The sequence below is a fragment of the Crinia signifera genome, chromosome 1 (assembly GCF_055691185.1).
Source record: "Crinia signifera chromosome 1, ASM5569118v1, whole genome shotgun sequence".
In the NCBI taxonomy this organism is placed as follows: Eukaryota; Metazoa; Chordata; class Amphibia; order Anura; family Myobatrachidae; genus Crinia; species Crinia signifera.
Window position 1 is genome coordinate 23677951 of NC_139217.1, and position 10054 is coordinate 23688004.

The following is a 10054-nucleotide window of genomic DNA, read 5'->3' on the forward strand; positions in this document are numbered from 1 at the left end:
ATATTCTGATATATTACCTGCTTTTATCTCTAATACTGTATTACAGCATCTCACCTGTATAATCTGCTATAGTACCTGTTTTTATCTCTAATACTGTATTACAGCATATTACTTATATAATCTGCTATATAAGTTATACTCATCTCTAAAACTGTATTACAGCTTCTCTCCTGTATAATCTGCTATATTATAATCACAAGGATAGAAAAAAGTGTGTCACTTCGCGATGCACCAAAGAGAAAAATATATCACACTAAAATGTAACTTTTATTAGTATAGTTAAGACAGTGAAATGTAAAACCAAACATAAAAACATAACAAACAGGGTAACTGACTGGTGTATTAAAACTTCATGTACAGGGGGTCCCGTGTGTGTATAGGGAATCTTTAATTCACTTCAGTGTATTATACGTTATATTTATTTACTATCTGCATATCTTTGTAGAGTTAGTACTGACATTTGGATTCTCATAGTATCCACATTTTTAAATAAAGTGTTAAATGATAGCAGTGTTTGTGAGCATCCACTTTGGTAATAATGTAATATATAGTTTATGTAAACTAAGACAATATTGTCTGATGGTTAGTATGTAGCCACTACTCCTGCTGCTTATCCTAAATTTGTATAGACCTCTTCAGTGTATAGGGGTGAGGCAAGTGTTATGTAGACATGTTGATAAGAGTATGAGTCCTTATACCAATCTGAGGTGCATAGTAATCGACACCTCAACTGGACTTTAAGTTCTTACTGCCTCTTATTGCACCTTAAGGATTTTGTTAATTGTAATCTCCAAAATGTATGATATTTGGAATGAGATACAATGCAATCGGGGTTCTAGTTAAACAGATTTTGGGAATAGCAGGTTATGTGGAAATTAAACTAACCAATCCACAAAGATAAAGTACTCCATTTATAATAGTTTCATCCCTATATAGGTAATTATGGCAGTACTTCAATGGGCTGTTTGGGGCATTAATTCAAATTAATATCACTCTGTTAGTCGTATCCCAATGAGCTATGATTACCCTTTGCAGCCCTAAGTTAGGTGAGCGGTGCAGTGTATGTGGATGCTATAGATTCGGCATCCACACTGTATACCGCTAATCAGGCAGTTACACAAATAAATATAATAGAATTAAAAATTACAGCACTTACAAAGGCTAGTTATGCGCTCAGTGAGCGTAGTTGAATGGTGTGATATAACACATGGGAGACCACCCGTACGGCTGTCGGCTGATGCGCGTTTCGATTCCCCCTTCAACAGAGCAACCCACTCTGGTGCCTGGTCACCTGTATAATCTGCTATTTTAACTGTTCTCATCTCTAATACTGTATTACAGCATCTCACCTGTATAATCTGCTATATTACCTGTTCTCATCTCTAATACTGTATTACAGCATCTCACCTTTATAATGTTCTATTTTACTTGTTCTCATCTCTAACTTGTTCTATCTACTGTATTACAGCATCTCTCCTTTCTAATGTGCTATATACCTTGTTCTCATCTCTAACATGTTCTATGTCCTGTTTTTCTTCAAAAGCTTCACAGATACTTAACAAATGCCATCTATACGGATCATAATGGTGACACAATACGTTTTAATGAACAAGGAGAATTGCCGTTTTCTTTCACTATTAAAAATTGGGTAACTTTTCGGAAAGGAAATAATGAACAGTTATTAATAAAATCTGTAGGGAATTTGGAAGATATATATATTGCAACACCGGCCATAATCTGGAGACATGGAAAGGTATGTTCTAAACTCACATTGACATCATGGGTGACATTTAATGGGATACCGTTCGCAGAAAGGATTCCTTTTTGGAGGCACACTTTTGAATTATCAGAGATAATGTGTAATGAATGAGTTAAAACTTAACTTAGAGTTAATAACCACTGACATTTATCATGTAACAGTAGTAGATAAGGCACACTTTTTCATCAAATTTGACAGCTGAAAACGCCCCCTTACGCCCCCTCACGCCCCCTCCGGTCACGCCCACATTTATACACGTGTTATATAAATTTGATATAAAATTCGTAGTTTTTTATATCATGTTTATATGAAACTTGATTTGAATAGAATGGCGCGCAACAACGATCACCAGAACAGACAGCTGAAATCCAGATATTATAACGTATTAAAACCGGGTAGTTTTTGCGGTATTGATAAATATTATAAAGCATTGAAAAATAAATATAAAAGATCTGATGTGAGAAAATGGTTACAAGAGCAAGACGCATACACATTGCACAAACCGGCTAGAAAAAACTATAAAAGGAATATGATATGTGTATCGGGTATAAATCAACAGTGGCAATGTGATTTGGTATCGCTCATAGATTTGGCAAAGTACAATGATAGTATTAAATATATATTAACCGTCATCGATATATTCAGTAAGAGTGCCTGGTCTGAAAGTCTGACCGCTAAGAACGCTACAACAGTCGCTAGCGCTTTTGAGAAAATATTCCAGCAGGGTGGCGTGCCGAGGAAGCTACAAACCGATAATGGTAAAGAGTTTCTAAACAAAGTCCTAAAAAAGTTGTTAGAAAAATACGGTGTACAACATTTCACAACCAATAATGATGTGAAAGCTGCAGTTATAGAACGCTTCAATATAACTTTGAAAACACGAATGTGGCGGTATTTCACGGCAAATAATACATACCGATATATAGACCTATTACAAGCATTCATTATCAGCTATAATAATACTTACCATAGAACGATTAAGCGCTCTCCAAATGAAGTGGATGACTCTAATGCATTGAGCGTCTTCAAGACGATATACGGCGATTACTTTACAAGTAAGAAAACAAAGGCTTGTTTAGCGGTCGGGGAGCACGTTCGTATATCAAAATATAAGGATATATTTCAGAAAGGTTACGAACAGAGCTTTTCTGAGGAAATATTTGTAATACGCGGTGTGAACACTAAAGGCCTTAAGCCGCTTTACACGTTGGAGGATCTCTACGGCAAGGCTATAACCGGTAGTTTTTACCCTGAGGAACTTCAAAGCATCCTGAAAAACTATAATAGGGTTTACAAAGTGGAAAAGATTTTAAAATATAAGATGGTCAGAGGCTTGAAATACGCATTAGTTAAGTGGCGTGGATACCCCGCAAAATTTAACAGCTGGATCGCCGCATCGGAGATAAAGGATATATAAACAAAGTGGGGTAGGATGGATGACAAACCGTTCTACATAACGTTGCCGAGCAACGCCTCAGCCGACACCTTTCCACAAAACAAGATTTCTGAGTATACAACAAAACTGGCGAAGCCGATAGACTTAAACGGTGAATGGGAAGTAGCTCTTACAGAAATACAATACCCCCACACCTGGAATACAATCGATGTACAAGATTGTGTGTTGAAAATAACAAAGTTGAATGTATCGAACGGATCAGCCACAAGGGTATGCATTAAACCGGGGTTTTATGAAACTATGGATGCGATAATCGATGCGTGCAATGTTGAAATTGGGCACCACAAACTGGATGGCGGTTTAAAATTATGGTACGATCCGCTTGAACGATACGTATTTTTTGAAAATAAGATGATGTACCATATCACAGCTGGCCCTAAACTGACGAGGATACTGGGTTTACAACCTAAAACTAATTTTTTTAAACCGTGCGCAGACATCACCAGTGGCCAATATATGTTGTTTGTGTACACAGATATTATCGAACATCAGAGGGTCGGTGATAGTTATGTACTGTTGCTGCGGACTGTTGCAATAAAGGGTCATAATAACGAGATGATCACTATACGATACGAGAAACCCGACTACGTACCATTGTGCAAAACGCATTTTGACACTATAGCCTTAGAGATAAAGAACGACCAGAACGAGAACATGTCATTTAAGTTTGGGAAAGCGGACGTGAAACTACACTTCAGACGTCGCAAAGCCAATTTTTATTAAATAGCATGGTCGCCATAAAAAATTATGGCGATTCGGCGCTCTACGCGCTATACTATAAAACTCAAGCCGGTAGTGGTTTACCCGGGTTTCACGGCAGCGCATACATGTATGGCTGTGGGTTAGGAGGCATTTTTCGAAGCCTGTTCAGAAATGCCGTGCCTCTTTTCCGAAGAGGTCTGGAGTTGGCAAAACCGCACGTGAAGAATGCCGCGCGGAATATAGCGAAAGATGTCATAGGCCAAGCAACAACGGCCGTTGTGAACCGATTACACAAAGCGAATCAAGCGAAGCAAGATGGATCTGGGTTAGTTTATACTAGGAAAGGGGCGGTTAAAAGAAAACGGAAGCGTTCAACACAACTTCCGCCTTGGTGTTTCCCCCTTTTAAACAAAAAACGGAGCAAGCGCAACTTAGATAAAAAAAGGAAGCCGAAGAGAAGGGCTGGCGATATTTTTTAAGAATGTCATTCATACACAATGAATCCATGGAATGCGCAAAATCTGAGCTTGACCTTTTTGATGTGCCCCCAACGCAAACCAGCGTAGAGAAAAGTCTATACGTAAAAGTTCAGCCTTTAGCGGCATTATCAGAGACCGCTCCGTTAGAATTCTATATAGCGGCCAGTGGCGAACACTATTACGATCTGAACAACACGTTGCTGTACGTAACCTGTAAGATTGTACGGCCTGATAATGCGGCAATAGCGCAAGGAGCATGGGTTGCCCTTATTAATTATCCTATTATTCAGCCAAGTGGATGTCTCTTTGGGCGATAGGCTCATATCACAATTCAATAATCTTTATGCCTATAGAGCGTACATCGAGACCATTTTGAATTATAGCTCAGACGCTTTATCCACAAAACACACAACGGGATTGTTTTACAAAGATGTGGCTGGAGAACACAACACAAGAACCCTGGATGGCTTAAACACAGGGTTTATAAAAAGAGCAAGAGCAACGGCGCAAAGTCGAACGGTGGAACTGCTGGGCCCGCTACACTGCGATCTCTTCCATCAACATAAGTTGATCTTAAACGCAGTTGATTTGAATATAAAACTCACCAGAAACAAAGACTCTTTCTGTTTAATGTCCATGGAAGCTGACCCCTTTAAAATTCAGATTGTCGCCGCATCCCTGTTTGTGAAAAGAGTCCAGGTCTCACCGGCCGTCCGGATCGGCCACGCTCAGGCCTTGTTATCCGGGAATGCTAAATACGCCATCAATAGGGTTGGCATGAAGATATATAGTGTGCCAGTCGGTAGTAGGGTGTTTAATTTAGAAAATCTGTTTTTAGGCAAAGTACCAAAAACGGTTATAGCTGCGTTTGTAGACAACAAAGCATTTTCAGGAGCCTATGACAGGAACCCTCTACGTTTTGAACATAAAAACGTAAACTTTGCTTCCCTTTACCTGGATGCAACGCCGCATCCGGCTAAGCCATTTCAACCAGACTTTGAACACGGCAATGCGGTTCGCGAGTACATGTCGCTCATACAGATCACAAACAAACAGAAATCAGATTCAGGTATACTAATCGACCGTGAAGAGTACCTCAACGGCTACACGTTATTTGCTTTTGATCTGTCACCTGAACAGGAATGCGCCGAGCACCTATCGCTAATCAGAACGGGGAATCTACGTGCCGAATTCCGCTTTGCTGAAGCGCTAGACCGGACAGTCAATGTGATCATTTATGCTTTATTTGATAATATCATCTAAATTAACCAAAGACGTGATGTGTTGTATGATTATCTATAAATGAAATAAATTACATTAATATTTTTCGCATATTTTAACAATCGCCATTACACAGCAACAAGATGAACACATTGCAGATAAACTGCATACTGTATGCCGCCCCAATGACGCGATTATACTTTAAAGGTTCTTATCCGTATCATATGCTACCAGCCTGTAAACTGTCACAATACCCCTGCGCGTTTGTAATCAATACGCATAACAGCAGACAACCGGGCGAGCACTGGTTGGCTGTTTATTTTAATGAAAGGCGCGAATGTTACTTTTTTTATTCTTACGGCCTAGCCCCTGACAGTGCCCTATTCCCAAAACCTATAATACAATTTTTAAATGTGAATTCAAAAAGTATCTACCATCAAAATAGTCAGTTGCAAGATTTTAACCACACCGTCTGCGGCCACTATTATATATACTTTATATTTTACATGTGTAAAAATTACAAATATGCAGATGTCCTGGCCCGTTTTACTGGCGATACAAAACGTAATGATTGTTTTGTTTCAAACTTTGTAAAACGTCTACCACGAAGCCCTTGTTTTAGTCATTACACATTTAAATATGTACAGTCTTGTGTAACTTGTAACCAACATTGTGATTAATGCATTTTATGTACAATGCTTCATAAATATGGTGATTTTAATAAACAAAAATGTTTTTTAACTTTATATCGTGTGATTGTGTGATCTTCCATGCACGTTGATTAGTAACAAAGACCAAAACAATGAATTTCTAAATCAGAAATATATTTTATTGGTACATGAAAAGCAAATTTACAGAGTTATAAATGCTGCAACAAATATTGAGCGTCATGCATTTTATGTACAACACGCCATAACTATATTGATTATAATAAACAACATTTGTTAACCTAATACATAAATTATATTTACAGAGCATTTGTGTTGCAATAATATAAAAAAGCGACTCAAGACAATTAAAATAGCACGGGAGAAAGACTTGACAAAATACAAACATCATATTACAAAATATTCACACAAAAGTTAATGCATAATAATAACAGCATAAATTATTTATAAGTTATAGGTTCAGCCATTGTGATTCCTGAAATAAATTTACGGATCTTTTCCTAGGTAACAAGTATCCGTGAGGCGTTGTTAGCCCCGGGGGGCTTAAAATATTTATACGGCTTTTTTGAATAGTTTGTTTCGGGGTGTTAGTGATTAAAGAACCATCAGAGTCAGCAAAGGTCTCTGCTTTTAAACGATCAATGTGCAGTCTATTTGAGGCATTACCAACGACTATGGATGGTATATTCAATTCAGCCATAGCGATCATAAACTCAGGCCAGCTGTTAGGAATCTTATAACTCGAAACGCTCTGATTTTGCGTTATGCCTCTTAGCAAATCTAACATGTTGGAACTGGGTACAATGGCGCCTTTATAAATAAACAAGCCTTTAACATCCCAATTTGTGATGTGTTTAGAGCGTACCATCTTATTCATTAGTATTTCACAGTTTTTTTTATACCTCGCATTAACCCCGTTCAATACATCTTGATAAACTGAGTCGGCGGCATCGGTTTGCATGACAGCATTTGCACCGGTGATAAAAGGGTTAAAGTTGACATATCTCTATCAGTCTGTTTACTCAACACCAGATATCTCTGTAAAGCAGCAGTGTATCAGTTCGCCTTTTCCTATTCTGATAATGCGTTATTATGTAGTATGCTTACGATCTCCGCATCTAGACCCTGCGTGGCTGTTTTACGTATATAGTCGCTACTCGGTTTGTTGTGTAAACGGTCTATCTGCTGCTGAGGCACCAGATACATTTTCTCAGCGTACTCCATCAGCGATTAGACAGTAGTCCGGTAATTAATGGAATAGCAAAACCAAGCAGTGACCCGATAAATCCGCCCGACTGTTTCACCAACCTCTTATTTTTGCCAATGGCGCATTTCTTATTACAAAGCGATTTTATAAGGGTCCTCTTCTTTTTAAGGTAATTCAACTGACGCTGTGACATGGGGTATTTAAGCATATTGAGAGCAATCTCACATATAGCAGTCACCAAATCGTTTGAAGCATTGGATAAAATAGCATTTCTTTGGGACGGCTTCGCCTTTATCAGCGTTTTTAAAAGTGCCCACTTGCATTGTATCCGGGCCGACATGCTCACTGTTGTTAGAACAATGATGAATAACTAAAGTTTGTACGGTTATAGCTATTTAGAACAGCGCTTCTTAACGACATAAGCAACCGGTGTGTCGGGTGGCAATAAACCGCTTCGTAAACGATAATCGTCAAGAGCGCTGTTTCTTAAATCAACCAGTAAATAGCCATAAGGGGGTGCTGTCGCAGATTCAAATGCTTCAATGAAATACCTATGTCTCGATGGGTACATTTGCCTAGCCATAATCCCCACCTGCATTTTATCCCTGGGGTTCTTGAACAGGACCATATATTTTGTGTTTAAATGTATAGTCCTGCTCTTTTTACCATGACAAAATATGTTTTGCACAAGGTACATGATACTGAGATTACGGTGGTGTACATACTTTGTGAAAGCTTTCTCAACCTCAGAGTTATTACTAGCGCCTCCATCAGATCATCAACCACAGCTAAATTAATCTTATCAGGGGGGAAAAGCTGATCGTCGCTAAAAGACTCGGGTAAACCTTCTATAAAACGCATACCAGGGAAATCACGCAGAAGTTGGTCGTATATAGGTTGCCAACAGGTGTAAAACCAAACAAAATTATCAGGTACATGTGTCATATGCGTTGTGGCATGCTGTAACAGGGTTTTCACAAAATAACTTTTCCCCGAATTAGATGGGCCCGCTAAAATACAGTTGAAACCGGATGTCCATCTCAATAACCAAAAGGCAGGGTTGTGAAGTTGTCTGTACGCTACCGTTTAGTGTAAACGCACTTTTGCATTTTTTTGCAGCGTGCGGGTTTCAATCTGCCAGTACTTTTTCACACGTACTATACAGGGTAATCTAAGACCAGGTCTTTCAGACTGTCAAAGTTAACGTGCTGTGCATTACATACATTCAACATTATACCTTTGACCTTAATGCTCGTCTTGCCGTTGCTTAGGCGATAGCCGTGTGACTTGGGGCCTGCTGAAACAAACTCTGTTATAATCTTACCTTCTGAGGAAACCGCTGCTTACCCACATAGCGGAGAAACGCGTCAAGGGATTTTACCAGCTGGCACTCCGTGTAGCCGACTCAGAGCAACCGCTTAACAATCTACCTCAACCTGCCTTAAAAATTTCCAAGCCGTTCCAGAGTGACCTCCCCAGTGTGTTGCTATCTTCAACAATCAGCCGGCATCTGACCGGTAATTCAAGCCACCGCAACCTGGGTGAGTGTTTGCACTGTGTCCTGACTTCTGTGATTCCTGGCAGTACAGAAAACTTCCATCTGCGCTGTTTGCCGGAGACGGACGGCTCGCCCCCTGTGAAACATCTCATCAGCGGGTTGTCAACAGGCGGTGACCGCTGACAGGGGTGCTGGAGCTGTCTGTTGAATATACACAGCACAACTGAATATTTCTCTCGGCTGTTCAAATTTCAAAGGATCTGAGGTCGGTTAATCATTGATAAATACTCTGAGTAAGCCACTGACATTTATAATTCCCCAAATCCATTTAGGGATCAATTTAAAGGACAATTAGCTGTCTATTACAGCCCTTGAAATCGTCAATAGGAGTGTGTGCGAATATATCGATTCTTTTTACTTTTTTGTATTTTTATGAGCTTATATTGTCTGTACAATTTTATTGTGTGTTATTTTATATTAATAAATTTGTATTGAATTCATCCAACTGTGGCGCTCTCTAGATATATGCGAATTATCGCTTATATCTTGTATTTCTACATATTGTCCTCTTACAAATATACCTATTTGTACTTGGGAGCAGCCAACCATATTTACATCCATATTTACCTAATTGATTCAATAATCTTTGTGTAATTTTCCAGTTTTTTATTATTTTCTATTTTTTCCCCAAAAGGGTGTGTGGTCACTGATTGCGCCCGATTGGTTTGTTCTTTCTGAACCAGAGCTGTTATCTTTAGGTGTTTTAATGTAACCTGAAAACAAATTGTCAGATCTCTCATCAAAATGCCACACCTCATAGATTTTACACACTTTGTACCCTTTTTCTATAGCCAGATTTATCTCCACTGTGCACGATGTACCGGTTAGGGCGCGGTTTTCTGAGTCATGAATACACGGCTCACACTGTCCAGATTCGGTGCATGTGCGACACAGTGGAAACATTAACTTACCATTCATTTTAACCGGTAAAACCGGAAAGAAAAGACCGCTGGGTGGAATAATTTTTAATTTAACAAAACCAAAATACTTTGTGACATCGTCAA